This window comes from Gobio gobio, assembly GCF_949357685.1.
Source record: "Gobio gobio genome assembly, chromosome: 17".
Taxonomy (NCBI): Eukaryota; Metazoa; Chordata; class Actinopteri; order Cypriniformes; family Gobionidae; genus Gobio; species Gobio gobio.
Window position 1 is genome coordinate 35,619,394 of NC_137110.1, and position 16,026 is coordinate 35,635,419.

Sequence of the window (16,026 nt, forward strand, 5' to 3'; positions counted from 1 at the left end):
GTAATTATAAATGTAACTACAGAAATTAATTACAGATGTAATTACATGCAGGTAATTTTAAAAATGTAAGTACAATGTAAAAACATGTACAGTATGCACATTAAGTGCATTGTATCAAATTATTAATTTAAATGTTAGTTCATAGTAGTTAAGGCAACCTAATATAAAGTGGGTGCTATTAATTCACAGTATCTGTCAGTTTATCACTGAGAAATAAGCATACAAATAATTATACTTGTGTAAAATGAATGCATGAATCTAGTAATGTTGACTGTACCTCACCATGAAAGTCATTTCAGGAATTCACTATAAATGTGTCTCAAATGAAAAAATAAAACAAAAAACATTTACACCTCATTCACATCTGTTTTGGTTGATCCAGGGCAATGCTATAGTTCAGCTTAATTGAGTATGAAAAATAAATCAAAATAAATTCTCTATGGTATCAGATTCATCCAAGTTTTCCGGAGCTTGCATCTAACCTCGGTTTTAACCATGGTCGGATCACCCAATATGGATGTTAAAACTTTTGCTTTGATCTGATTTGAGTAGCTCAATATCAACTGGCAATAGGTTTCTGATAGCCCGGACAAAGAATGCAACATTACAAAAGATTCCATTTTCTTGTGAAATGGATGTACCATCTCAGGGCTATCAGAAAGTCTGCACCATTAATTTGTCAACTGTGTTATTAACCATGATAGAATTTACAGCATTGTAAATCACTGAGAAGAGTCACAAGAGTTTTGGGAATCTTACATCATACTGTTGGCCAATCAGTTTGTCTAAGCTCAGTTTTACCATGACAGCCAATTCATCTGTAAAGCGAGGGAGGGTTAATATTCTAATAAAATGTAATTCTATTGAAACATCAGCCAAGTGGATATAGTTTGGAAGATGTTACTCTGACTTTATGCTTTCCTCTGGTGCATTACTCATTTGAAGTCAAGGAAGAATTTTACGGTACATGGAACAAAATAACAGAAATCCATAGTGAAGATATATTGATATGCATACCTGTTTTCAAGCACTAAATCTCCTGCGGATTCAAGTTGGAATGTTGGTTTCAGAACAATTGTGTATCACTTATTCTACTACCCTTTGAATCAGTATATTGTCTCACAAGAGAGTCCAAATCCTTTTGAAAGTTTGTTGGCAAATAGCTACATCTGTTAGTGAGAAGGAAGGGTCAAAGGTCTCATTTCCCCCTATTCATTAATTGTTTGATTATGTGCTAGGTGCATGCTTGCAGTGTATGTGCATGCATTTACATTAATGGACCTGGCTTTGTTTCACAGAGCCTTAAAGAGGTTCCTGTCTGCTGATTGCACGAACACCATTACATACTGTACACGTTTGTGTAATCATTGCTCACAAGAGAGCCAAGGCTAGTTTTCAGGTAACAGTTAAGAATCCTTCAGCTGCAACACTGTAAATTCTAACAAGTTCAGTTTACTTAAAAAAAGTTTGGAAACCGATTTACTTATTTTTGCAAAGCAAACTTAAAGGGAAAACTGAAGTTAACTTAATATTCAGCTAAAAGTAAAGAAAGCTAACACCTCCCAAGTGAATTAAGTAATACATATCAAGTTAGTTTAATGGTAATTCTAGTTAACATACTCTAGATATTTACTAATCTTACTTAAGATTTAATCGTAAGAATACATTTAATATGTTATATTATGTTCTGCAAATATCTTAAATACTATTATACTCAACGTTTTAATCTGTCATTTTCAGCTATGGTGACTTAAAAAACTATGTGCAATCGGTTTCCACGTTTTCTTCAAGTAAAGTGAACATATTTTTGTAGTTCAACTAGCATGAATGCACTTAACACTCAATTAAGTAAGCTTAATTGCATCAAGTTGTTCTTACTTAAACCATTTAAGTTGTGTCAACATAATTATATCTGTGATCTGAGGAAGTGTACTCCCAGAATGCATTGCGGCACGAATAAATGAATTGCTTCGTTTTATTATTTTTGGCTTTATTTTACAATTTTTTTTTGCTGTCTTTTGTCGGTATAACCCCAATAACGACAGCAAATAAACTGGTAATGGTCTTATTAAGTGTAAAAAAAAACATTGTTACCATTGTTGTGTTTTGCATGCTGAATGTTGAAGTCTGTGTGTGACTCAAGCATGGTCAACTATGAGATATTGTCACACATATAGAGGGATTATATCAACACAATTAAAAGTTTGTCATAAGTGTTAGCAATAAAATATTAAAAGATAATTAATTGGCATTCAATTTTGTGTGTGTGTGTGTGTGTGTGTGTGTGTGTGTATATATATATTACTCTTCCTTTGAAATCAGATAACTGTGATTTCTTGTTGCATTGCTGCATCAATAGGAAGAGATTTACAATAATATAAATGAAGTTCCAAGTGCCAAACCAAAGGGTACACTAATCCCCATAATGGTTAGAAATTTTAGGAAATCAAAATAAATATATGAAGTCAGCTTATGTGACACTCTCCCAAAATATTTAGTTGTATTGTCAATAACATTTAAGATGACTGGAAAATGAGTGAATGCAACTAAGAAGAATGATGACTGCAGAAGCGGAGGAAATTAGTGAAAAGTCTATTAAGAATTGCCCCGCCTCAACCTTTTGCCCACCCACCTGTTTTTTTTGCTTAGGCAAAATTGTACTCAAACCAGTCAAGTAATGTTTACTTAGGTTTTCTGAGTAACAAATGCATTAGCATGCAAATAGTTCAGATCACAATTTTTTTTTAAAGTAAGTTCAACAAATTATTGGACATTAAGTAAAGTTAATTAAAAAGTCTAAGTAAGAACAACTATTGGATTTTAAAGTCATAAATAAAAATAAAAAAAACCCTCATTTTTGAGAGTGAGTAAATTTTTGCATGACCTATTCCTTTTGAAATAAAGGAAAGGAGATGGGCAGGGTCTATGTAGGTCATTATTTCAACATCCGAGTGATGCCAAAAGTTGCTGTGTGAATTTCTTCTTTCAGGGTTTTGGCTAGAAAACAATTTGGTTTAAGGGTAAACAAATAAATAAAGTCAAAGGAAGATTTGTTCCACTCTAAGTTTGGCCCGCTTTGTGGTTGACAGCCTTCCATAACTGTGAATCCCTAATCCTATTATTATATGAACCTCATGTAATCAAAAGGAAACAAATATGCTGCTTTTGTATTTGGGATAGTGATACTTCATGATTACAGCAGGGATAATTACCTCCTGGGGAAAAAGGCATTATGTGCCATAATGCAGATGGCCTTGATTCCCCTCTGTTTAGAATACCACAGACAGATAATAGCAAACAAGTCCAGGCCTCTCAATAAAACATGGACATAATGAAGGCTCAGTACTCCTGCCTTTCAGACTAATGTGAGGGAGATAAACAAGGTGAAAATGCTGTGCTTCACTGTGTGGCGCCATGTACTGGAAAAAGCTGCATGTCTCAAACTTGAGGAAGGGACGTGGAGGCATAAATACTCCCCTGTCCTTCTCCCCCACTGACCAGTCTACCATTGCTCCGTCTTTGAGCAGATAAGAATCAGCAAACATATGGGCTGAGACTCAATCAGAGAGATCATAAAGCACTTCCTCGCTATTATATCTAGAGTCTGGCTGTGTCCTCCCCCGACATAGGTCAAAGACACTTGGATAGAGAAAAGACACTTCACAAATAAGCACATCTTGAGGAGCGTTTGCTTGAGGTGCATACCAGCAAAACACCCTTGAACTATGGCTTTGGTCCACCGTCTGTGCGCTGACCTACAGAAAATGGTTTAATTGCAGCACTGTTGACCTTGCACTGACCCACTTCCTTCTCAGATACAAAACATCCCAATTAGAAGGACTATAACCTTGGAATTATCAGGGGAGGATATTTGGTGAATAATTAAACCTCGAGCATAATGCAGTGGTTCAGATGTTTTCAATGAAAAGATGAATTAGATTGGCACACCATTAATTATGTTTTGGTTGAAAGCTTGATATTTTTATCTCATGAATTTCCCCCAAAAGGTTCCCATCTTAGTAATGAAGTAGCATAAGAATAATCTCAAGATCATGTAGTGGAATTTTTTTTTTTTTAACTCATAAGGCACTTTTCCAATTCAGTTACGAGACACCATTAATAAATACAAGGAGACAAGCTGAGGAAATGCTGAAGCTATATTTAGTTATGCTGCATGTTTACAGGGAATGGGAAATAAGGCCCAACGCCCTTATTTTGATCTTGTGACTTAACAAATGAAAGGGATTTGTGAAGAAATTTTACCACCTGAAAGAGGTTATCTTTGGCATGGGCTCTTCTTAAAACAACATCTCACCGACACTCAATCTGAGATGGGAGCTCTGGGATAAGAAGCAAGCTTAAAGACAAAAGAAAAGCAAATAAACGTGAAGCATAGTTGTCTCATACCTGTTTTGACCTGTATTGTGGCTAGCTGGACCTGCTCCAGATTCAATTAGGGACTAACTGGGTCCCTAAGCCTCTGCCTGGGGTCCCTGAATCTATCTAAGGGAACTGACCAGGGTAAAGCAACATAGAGGTCAAGCTACACTCTGGGTAATTTTATGGCTATTCGGGGAAAATCAAACTCTACAGCTGTCCCTCAGAGAGGAGCTTATGCTCTTTTAGACAGCCATGGGAAAAGTACACTGGTGAATAATCTGAACCACACTTTGTTAGATTGTTATAAACTAAACACATCTCTATAATTCAGTTGCGAGAGTTCCTTGAATTAAATTTAAAGCATCAAAATCAAAACAGATACTTATCTCTTTTCTTCATCTAAAATATTTCCCAGTAGAAGAAGCATAGCAAAATACTATTCATGCAACAATTCCGGTCCCTGAATTAGCCGTTGGAGTTCTGATCATAGTCCAAAAGCACTTCACTTTTTGTTTCCATTTGTCTTTGTCCGTTTTAAACCATCTGTTCATCTGTGGTTGGAATTTACATCGACATGTCAGTAGGTGGCAACAAATGACAGCCCCTTTCACACAAACAGTATTTAATGGTAAATTACCCGTGAAGAGATTATGGGCCCTATCTTGCACCCAGCGCAATTGACTTTGTACACCGACGCATGTGTCATTCCTATTTTGCACCCGCGCAAAGCGCGCTTTTCCCTCCACAGAAGCACGTCGCTAAACTAGTGAATGCACTTGCGCTCCCTGGGCGGTTCAGCGCAAAAAAGGAGGCGTGTTCCGGCGCAAACAATCCCTGGTGCTATTTTGCTGTTCCATTAAACAATTGCGCCACTGACCAGAAAAAAACCTAGTCTAAAGTCAGTGGCGCGTTGCGCGTTGTTCATTATGCTATTTTAAGGGCGCATGCTTGACCATAATGTATAGCGTGCACAACGCGCATACACTTTGCTCATGTAATCTACACAGATGCAACAGTTATTTTTGCAAATCATAAATTGTTACACTAAAAAAATATTAACACATGAGATGACGGAAATCATTGTGGTGTGCCACGAAGATGTGAAAAAATAGGCATAAATCTAGCTTACAAATGATTCAGGCTAATTGTAATAATTAAGGATAAGACCTGTTTGCCCAATAGTGGCAAGACATATATGTATATAAGGACATCTGACAAATTGGTTTGTCCGTCAAGAACCAGGAAAAAAAATCGACTGAAAAACTGAAAAAACTGAAAGACTGAAAAAAAAAAGACTGTGAAATCACCTTTACCATAATGTACAACATTACAACTTCACTTCTCTGTCTTTCACTGCTCTTACAAGAACATCAGTCTCCTCGGCTGTGAACCGCTCCTGGCGTGCGCCTGGTAAATACGCCATAATAATAGCAATCCATAATGGAACTTGCGCACCTGCTTTTAAAGGGAATGTTGGATGACGCTCGGATTGGTTTATTCACGTTACGCCCAAACCACACCTATGAATAATGAAGCTACGTCAGACCAACCCATTTTAGATTTGCGCCGGGCGCAAGAGCCATTTATCCCGCCGGGAAAATAGCAACAGCGCCGAGACCCGCCCACAAAGTTACTTGCGGTTCGCGCTTTGACACTTGCGTTTCAGATCGTTAAAATAGGGCCCTATGTGTGAACAGGACCTTTTCAAAAATACTAATCAGTTCTGGCAATTTCCTGGTATGAGAAATGACCAATAAATATAGATTATCGGAATGAGCATGCCCATTGTGCTGCAAAACCGCATACTGTGTGATCACTGCCTTATTGCTTTACTGCCACTAGGTGATCTGAACCATGCCTGAGTGAATTTGGACCTCCAAAGTCTGGTTCATTTGACTAGTGTAATCGTTTTGTACCGTTCCCGGGCGCAGTTTAGCTTGGAAGAGGTGGGCCAGAGCACAGTTCAGTTGGGCTCGAGCGCGGTACGCATTTACAGTGGTGTAATCGCTAACTGCGCTGGAGCATGGAACAACTACTACTTGTGTGCATTACTGTCATCATTACGACAGCAAACATCTTCTATTATACTACACGTTTCAATTAATTTGAGTATATTTAGGTTTATAACTGTTCTGGTTCTCACCTTAATGACGAACAGGAATTGTAGTTTGCGAGAAAAAGTCAGCTGCCTCCGTTATAATCTTCTGATATTGCAGCACAATCAAGTGAATTGCTGTGCAGCATAAATGATAAATCTATTAGGCAGTCTGTTCGTGAAAGAATCACGCTCAGTACAAGGCAACCGTGCCTAGTATGAGTACATCCTGAAACTAGGGCTTTAGTTTCAGGATGTACTCATACTAGGCACGGTTGCCTTGTACTGAGCGTGATTCTTTCACTAACAGACTGCCTAATAGATTCCTCTCATCCAGGTGGATGAAGAAAACAGTTCAGTGTTTTAAGGTCATATCCGATGATTGACATCACAGAGCATACCAGTATTTTGGTACTGATGTGTGAATGGTATCTTACTGGGAAAAAAGATGTAACGCTGTTGCTTGTGTGAACAGCATATTCGTGCATTTACCGAAAAGGTCGTTCAGGTAATGTGCTGTGTGAATGGGGCTACAGTCTTTATGAGTGAGTCGATGTTGGATAGATGTCTACTGCATAGTCTAAAGTGCACATTGAGGGTGATTAACTGTCACAAATGGGGTGAACACAAGCACCCTTCTGAAGTCTAAAATCAGAAATGGTACACCCTATGGCACATGTATCAAACTCCGCTCCTGGAGGGCCACTGTCCTGCACAGCTCCAACCAGTTCTCGTAATATTGAAGACCTTGATTAACTGGTTCAGGTGTTTATTAGGATCGGAGCTAAACTCTGCAGGACAGTGGCCCTTCAGGAACTAAGTTTGACACCCTATGCCAGGGGTGTCCAAACTCAATCCTGGAGGGCCACTGTCCTGCAGAGTTTAGCTCCAACTTGCCTCAACACCTGTCTGGAAGTTTCTAGTATGCCTAATAAGACCTTGATTAGCTTGTACAGGTGTGCTTAATTGGGGTTGGAGCTAAACTCTGCAGGACAGTGGCCCTCCAGGAGCAGGATTGGACACCCCTGCCCTATGCCGTATGGCCTTTTGGATTTCAAAGGGATGAGCATGTCATAGCCAATGTAAAGGCCCCAATATGCTTATGGCAAAGTACTTCTTCATTCTTCTCTCAAAGAGCAAAAATAGCGGAGCAACGGTACACTGTTTGCTTTTTCAATTCTAACAATGCTGCAATACTCTCAGCGTTGGATTTTCTATGTAGATTATATTTTTTATTTGTATTTTGTTTTATTTAATTGGTTTGTGTGTGGGATTTTGCTGCTGTAACACCTCAATTTCACTTCAGGGATTAATAAAGTTGTATTGTATTGTAATAAAACAAAAAACACATGATGAAAATGACCAAAAAAAGAGCAGTTCTGAAAGTATTTGATCATATGGATGTGAATGTTTACACTAGCTCTGCATTTCGTGTCTGCATGTGTCTGACCTCAACGGACTGTGTGAAGAAGTGAACCTAATTTCCACGTCAAAGAACGTGGTGCCCCAGAGCATACCCACCTATTACGTAATAGTCGTGGACCAATGGCAGTTTGACAGTGTTTAACAGCTGGTGTTTATTTCTAAAACTCTGTGTATGGCCATGTTCATAGAATGATTCTAGAAGTTACGGTAACATGACGTGACACTGAACACACAATGAACTGTTTTCATTGGCAGAGCAAAATTAGACAGCATAACTGGCTATATTCATTCTAAAAAGTATGATATTCATTAGGGTCTTGTTTATTGACATAAAAGATTGCAAAAGCAATTTAATACTCGCAATATAGCCTTAGTGGTCTGAATATTACAACAGTTATAATTAACAACAGATAACAACAGATTTTGAGCTCATGTAATATTGCTTATTTACATTCATTTGTAAATGTTATGCTTTATTTTTTGAAAACAGGCCAAGTTACACTGATCAATCTTGTAAATGAATTGAGCTGCAATGTGTCTGGTAGGTTGTGAAAATGTGTTGTGCAAAAGCATGGCTGAGCTCCAAATGTTCTTGATTTGATGAAGACCACAGATCTTAAGGCTGTGTGACACATGGATAACTCTGGTTTCCAGTGACATCATAAACCAATAATGTTTGTCACACTACAGCCCCTCTCCGTATCAGTAAAAGCCCAAAACCTGTTAAAAGTAAAGTCACTCCACCACCATAAATGTCACAGAGAATGTATTAAGGCTGCAAATGAAACCAAGAAAAAGAAAAGAAGCCCACTAGGAGCCCTTAATCCATCTAGCAAATACTTCTAAGAACAATGGTAAGCCCAAAGCCAAGCAGATACTGTTAGAGTGTACCGTCACAGTGTTGTGTACACTATTACGTCAATGTATACCTCCATCCTGGACATTAAATATGGTAAAAGACCCGGAGAATTTGCATTAGGTAGGTAAATAGCACTTTCATTTACAATCCAATGGTGTTCAGTGAATAATGCCTTTAGCCCAAGATACTGCATGCGAGACTAATCTTTGTTTACACTGGTCTGCCTTTCTCTCTTTTGCTGAAGGGGTGCAGAAACTCCAGTAATCTGCATTTAATCTGACCACATCTTCCTGTTTGGAGTGACAGTCTTCCACTCTTCCTCTCTGTGGTGAATGATGTTGATGGATATGATCTTTCTCTTTCTTATCCTCCCTCACTGTCCTCTTCGTTCGACCCATTTCCTCTTCCACATATACAAATTCCTTTACCTCTATTGGCCAATTCTAAACTATTATGTTCTGCTGTTATCGTATACTCAATTAAAAAGTCAAGTACCACTCCTGGACTGTGGGAAATAAACTATTCTCAGACTGAAATATCATAACCTGGCGTGTTATTGTGGCAGTGCTACTTAGGGTTAGACTTAAATACATTACCCTGTATGTTTTGAATGAATACAGTCAAATTCATACTCGTGTCCTTTTGTTTTTACTGTTAATGTAAACCTTCTGGAAACTAATTTGGAATGTAAAAGTCACAATCGATAAAATGACTGGCACTTCATTGAAACTACACTTGATCCATTACCTCAAAAAAAGTCTATTTTATATTCATGCTGGGCGAATATGTTGCCACATCTGTGTGGAAGCCAGCATCCAAACAAAGCCATGAACACAGTCTAAGGTCACTCCTAATGCTGGTGTTAAAATGGGCAGTGGGCTTCTAAAACAGATCAAACATAGGGAAATTATGGCAACGAACAATACCACCCAGCTCCTTCATTTTCTCACGCACTCCAACTGGGCGCACTGCAGCTAAACAGAGACACAGCTCAACTGGGAATTCCTGCCTCATTGTCCTTGGCAATCTTTTCAGTACAGAAACCCTTTAGTTGAACAAATAAACATGAAAAAACATCTCAGAGATCAAAGTTTCTGATATGATGACTTGACCACCAGGTACTGTGTAATTTGATGGAAAGCATATGCCCCAATGCAGCGGTTTTCAAACTTGGGACACCCAAATATGACGATGTCTAAAAGTATATAATAATAAGCATACAATTATACACCGTTAACTTACTATAAAGTAAATGTTTTCCAGATATCATTAATTACTTTTGGCATTAGTACAATGACAATATAAAAGTTGCTTAATGCATTTTGCAAATAAATTATGCTTACACAGTATAACAGGATGTAAATATATAGCATAATCTTGAGAAAGAGGTCCCTCATAAAGACATCATGTAAACTCAAAGAGAAATGCTTTCAGTTCAGTTCAATTTATTTGTATAACACTTTTCGCAATAATTATTTTTCCAAAGCAGCTTTAGAGATCTTATTTATTAAGTACAAATTAATCTTAATAAATTATTTGTATTTACAACCCCAAATCAGAAAAAGTTGGGACAGTATGGAAAACGCAAAAAAAAAAAAAAAAGAAGTGATTTCTAAATTTACTTTGACTTGTATTTGCGGACAATATGAACACAAAATATTTCATGTTTTGTCTGGTCAACTTCATGTCATTTGTAAATATGCATCCTTTCCTGTCATTCAGACCTGCAACACATTAAAGGCTAGTAATGAGGTAAATGGTTAAATAATGATGTGATTTGAAACAGGTGATGTCAACAGGTGATTGTAATTATGATTTGGTACAAAAGCAGCATCCAAGAAAGGTCTAATCCTTTAGGAGCAAAGATGGGCCGAGGATCGCCAGTTTGCCAACAAATACATGAGAAAATTATTGAAATGTTTAAAAACAATGTTCCTCAAAGAAAGATAGGAAGAGATTAGGATATTTCACATTCAACAGTGCATAACATAATTAAAAGATTCAAGGAATCTGGAGGAATTTCAGTGCGTAAAGGACAAGGGCGCAAGCCTAAGCTGAACAACCGTGATCTCCGATCCCTCAGGCGGCACTGCATCAAGAATCGTCATTCATCTATAAGCGATATCACCACATGGGCTCAGGACTACTTTGGCAAACCTTTGTCAAGTACCACAATACGTAGTTACATCCACAAATGCCAGTTAAAACTGTACTGTGCCAAAAGGAAGCCCTATGTTAACAGTGTCCAGAAGCGCCGTCGACTTCTTTGGGTTCGGAGGCATCTGGGATGGACCATGACACAGTGGAAACGTGTACTGTGGTCAGATGAATAAGTATTTCAGGTATTTTTTGGGAGGAATGGACGCCGTGTGCTCCGGACCAAAGAAGAAAAGGATCATCCAGACTGTTACCAGCAACAAGTCCAAAAGCCAGGGTCTGTCATGGTATGGGGTTGTGTCAGTGCCCTTGGCAAAGGTAACTTGCACTTCTGTGAAGGCACCATTAATGCTGAAAAGTACATAGAGATTTTGGAGCATAATATGCTGCCTTCAAGAAGACATCTTTTCCAGGGACGTCAATGCATATTTCAACAAGACAATGCAAAACCACATTCTGCACACATTACAAAGTCCTGGCTGCGGAGGAAGAGGGTACGGGTACTTGACTGGGTCCTGCCATCCATGTGGATGTTACTTTGACACATACCACCTACCTAAGCATTGTAGCAGACCATGTACATCCTTTAATGGAAAGGTATTCCCTGGTGGCTGTGGTCTCTTTCAGCAGGATAATGCACCCTGCCACAAAGCAAAAATGGTTCAGGAATGGTTTGAGGAGCACAACAACGAGCGTTGACTTGGCCTCCAAATTCCCCAGATCTCAATCGAGCATCTGTGGGATGCGCTGAACAAACAAGTCTGATCTATGGAGGACCCACCTCGCAACTTACAGGACATAAAGAATCTTCTGCTAACATCTTAGTGTCAGATACCACAGCACACCTTCAGGGGCACTACACCAGTCCATGACTTGATGAGTCAGAGCTGTTTTGTCACAACGGCAGATCAGAAATAAATGCAAAAAGATCCAATAGCGAGTTGAATGAATATTTATTCTCAGGAAACACAAGAGCAGAGCGCACAGAATGTCCACAGAACAGGGAACTGAGCCAGGATCCTGGGCACGCAGAATCAGGCAGAAGATCTGATCACAGAGGTTGGTGACAGGTGACACAGGGACGCAATGGGCAAACATCCACGGAGGAATGAAACCAGGACCAGGAACCGACAACGAACCTCCAGGGAGAAACGAATCAACAGAACACACACATGGGGAACACAGGACTGTCTGCAACGAACTGACAACAAGGGCTCCGTCCGAAACCTGGAAAATGCTGCCTTTGGAGGACACATTTCAAGGCAGGAAGGCACCAAGGCACGTCCGAATCTAATGTTAGCTTCACTTTCTGTCTCCTGAGATACCTTCATCTGATCGATTTTTGAAGGCAGCATATTTGTATCCTTCGCTGCCTTTGATATCCCACAATCCTGTGCTTTCCATTCTGTGACAGTTGAGCTGGAAAAAAAGATGGCTGGTCAGTTTGTGAGTAAATGTACGTTTTTTACCAACATTTTCTACTTCTGATGTCATTTCTAGCGAGAAATTACTAATGTAGTAATTAAATACTTGTTTAGTTCTCACCAAAGCTCGGCAACAATCAGTAACCACGCCTCCAACACAACCAATATGCAAATATTTCTAAATATATACATGAATGAGTGTGTATAATAATAATACTACACAGGAAACACATATATTATGTAAACACAAACTTTTATTTTGGAAGCGATTAAACACGATGAATCGACTTGACAGCACTAGATTTAACTGATGATTTCCAGTCGTAATACATTTTTAATTTTGTAACTGCAACATGATTTCTTCCAAACCCAGTTTTATTCACTGAAAGACAGGCTTGCACACCTGCAGATTTTTATGTGGCCTACTGGCATGTCTTGTCGGGGTCTTTTGCTTTCAACTTTATCTGGAAGAAACCTACCAGTTCTAATAGTCCCAGAAGGTTCTCATTAGTCCATATTCCAGCGGGAAGATTTAAGAATATAGGTGATGAGAGAAGCCTGCATGTGTTCCGTCTGCCTGTGGAAACCACAAGAACAATGATTAATCTAGACAGAGATTTATAGAGTGTAAAAGCAAGGTCCCTGTCTGGACATCTTCCCTCACACATTCCTCCATTCTGTGACTCCCGACACATGTGTCTTTTCTCAGGAGCACGAAAAAGTATAGCTTTAATTATTTTTTATCTCTGACAAATTTGTGGCTGTTCAGAGTGGAGGCGGACAGAGACATAGTCGCATGGCACCAGAATAGAGTGATTGAAAGCATGTGTAGTGCTCAACAGTGGGTTTTCTCAGAACAATTATGAAGATTTTAACTTCAGAGAATTTGATGTACAATGTCAACATGTATCATATTTTTTTCTTTAAGTTTATAAGATTAAACTGTAACACATTTCTTTGGCTAAAAGTTCACTAATCAACAGCTGTCAGGAGGTGGGAGAAAATCTTAGCAGCAATAGGAAGCTGACCTTTGCTGGCCTGGTCTGAACTTAGCGTGATAACATTTAACCCTCTCCTTGCCAAAATGAGTAGATCACCAGCTTTGAGAACCTGTCGGGATAACATCATCTTTGACTAATTTTCTATTAGTATTTTTCTATTGCATCCCATCAAGTAGCTTATATAATTTCACTCATATCACAGCTCATTCAAGGAAAGAAACCATTAGAATGGGTTCTTGTTTTGGAATTTTTTTAGGTTTCAAGTCTTGCCAGTAATGAGAAGGATCATTACACATTACATTTTATAAGTACACTAGTTATTAATAATGTTTTTGCTGGCATTTTCATTTCTTAAAGCGTGGGAAAATTGCTATCAGCGTTGTTGTTGACTGTGCCATTGTACCAAACACACTGCTGTATTTATGGCCATTTGACATCCTCTGAGTGGCGGAAGTTAAACACACTGTCAAGAACAGGAATCTCGTCTGCACGCCATGTCGTATCAGGCACATTTGACAGGGCACGGAATTCTGCACAACAACCTTACAGTGTGAATCACATCAGCATTGGCTTGCTACAAGTCATTCAAATCATTGTGTCTCTCATACACACAGCCACAATGAACTCGTATTGTAGACTTGTGGCCACAAAGATGGTTCTGTTGATAGGGGTCAAACTGGCTCCAGTCAGGAAATGTACTTTCATCAGTTATCTTTGATTGCGGCCCCAAAACAAATAATCGGTCTCCAGTGATCACATGCACTGTAGGAAACGCTTTTGTTGGAGAGGCGACGCATTCTCACAGACATAAGAACTGCGTGGATTATGGTGCCAACAGTCTGCTCACTCACATAGCATAGACTTAACCAGTAACAAAAAAATTTACTACAGCAAAATGGAAACGAGCTTGAGACAGTTTGTAAATAAGGCGTTGAAAAACATTGGTATATTCTGCCACCTAGTGGTCACTTTTCAGTCATACACTATAAAATACAGATAAATCTAAAACCCTTTTCACATTCAATATTCATAAATATGTTAATACTAGTAACAAATGGATACAACTGCAGACTTACATGTATTTCAAAATAATTCTTTTTCTATCTTTATTTTCTTAAGTCCACTACCCTTTCATTTTTCTTCTATGCCAAAATCATTAGGACATTAAGTATAGATCATGTTTCATGAAGATATTTTGTAAATTTCCTACAGTAAAAATATTTATTACTGTTGGTAATACGCATTTCTAAGGACTTAATTTGGACAACTTTAAAGGTGATTTTCTCAATATTTATATTTTTTGCACCCTCAGATTCCAGATTTTCAAATAGTTGTATCTCGGCCAAGTATATTGTCCTATCCAAACAAACATCAATGGAAAGTTTATTTATTCAGCTTTCAGATTATGCATAAATCTCAAATAAAAATAATAATATTAAAAAAATACCCTTATGGCTAATTTTGTGGTCACATTTGTCTTTTTAGATAGAGTTCATTTAATTTAGTTTAATTAGAGAGGAAAAGCTTTATATTTTATCTTTTTCATCACATTGTGGTAAGACAGATGTCTCTTTGAAGATGTATTCTAGAATTACCCATGACAAGAAAAATGAATGGTGATTTGATCCAGTCTCTGACATTTAAACCTCACGTTGAACCAAGACAGTGTTCCAGGAACATGCTTCACTGCCACACACAAAAAATTTAAACAACCCACAAACATCCATTTGAAGTTATTTGAACAGTATATGTACATCTTTTAAAATTCACTTTTAAGAGTTGTGTCCATGAGTTGCATAAGTGTCTCTGCAGGTGTCAGTTTGCAGCTGGCTGCCACACTTGTTTATATTTCCATGGATGATATACATGCTGGCAGGGCCAACAAACTGTCCTCGATGTCTTTTCATAAAGGTTACATGAAGCTCGATGTGGGGTGTCAAACTCTGCTACTGACCAATTTGCTGCTCTAGACAAGATTTAACCTGGTGCCCCTTGCATCTCAGCCAATTGCACCACCGACCATTGTGTTCCCTCACACAGAAATTGCATAGCTTTATGTCTTGATCTATATATATAATACTAAAAATGGCACTGCTGAAAAATGTAAAGCCCTTTGCAGAGTCAATACACTGAAACCTTTCTTGAATCTGGTAAAAAAATATATTTTTATTAATATTCTACACTTTTGTCCATAAATACCAAATCTATACCAAATATATATATACATACCAAATTATTAAATTTTTATATTTTTAATGATCTTTTATTTAATTTATTGACTTTCAGTTTACAAATTTGTTATGTGCTTTTTATTAACCTTTTAAAAAATATTTACTTTTAGCTTTTAAGCTATTTTTATTTAAGTTTATAATAATATGGAACTTCTACAACTTTTTTTTCAAGTTGCCAAGACAGCATTTAAAAGTTTTTCTTTTAGATTTTCTTTTATGTTATCAATTAGTTTTAGTGAAGAACAACAACAACACTGATTTGTTTTTCTACATGTTGGTTGCACCATGGAGATTTTGTTGATTTGGTGGACAAAGGTTTTTCAAATACTAAGCAGTGAAGCAGCATTTAGAGTTGAAAATATGTTGACCACTTATAATAGTACTTTTAATAGTATATACATACTGTATACTGTACATGTTTTTTTGCCACTTGAAAACATCAAATTTTTTATTG

At 37.9% G+C, this 16,026-nt stretch overlaps 1 protein-coding gene across 1 annotated transcript in view; it reads left to right on the forward strand.

The window, feature by feature from the left end:
• mlpha (melanophilin a) overlaps positions 1–16,026 on the forward strand; it is a 73,600-nt gene that overhangs the window by 12,442 nt on the left and 45,132 nt on the right. The gene's annotated exons all lie outside the window — the stretch shown is intronic.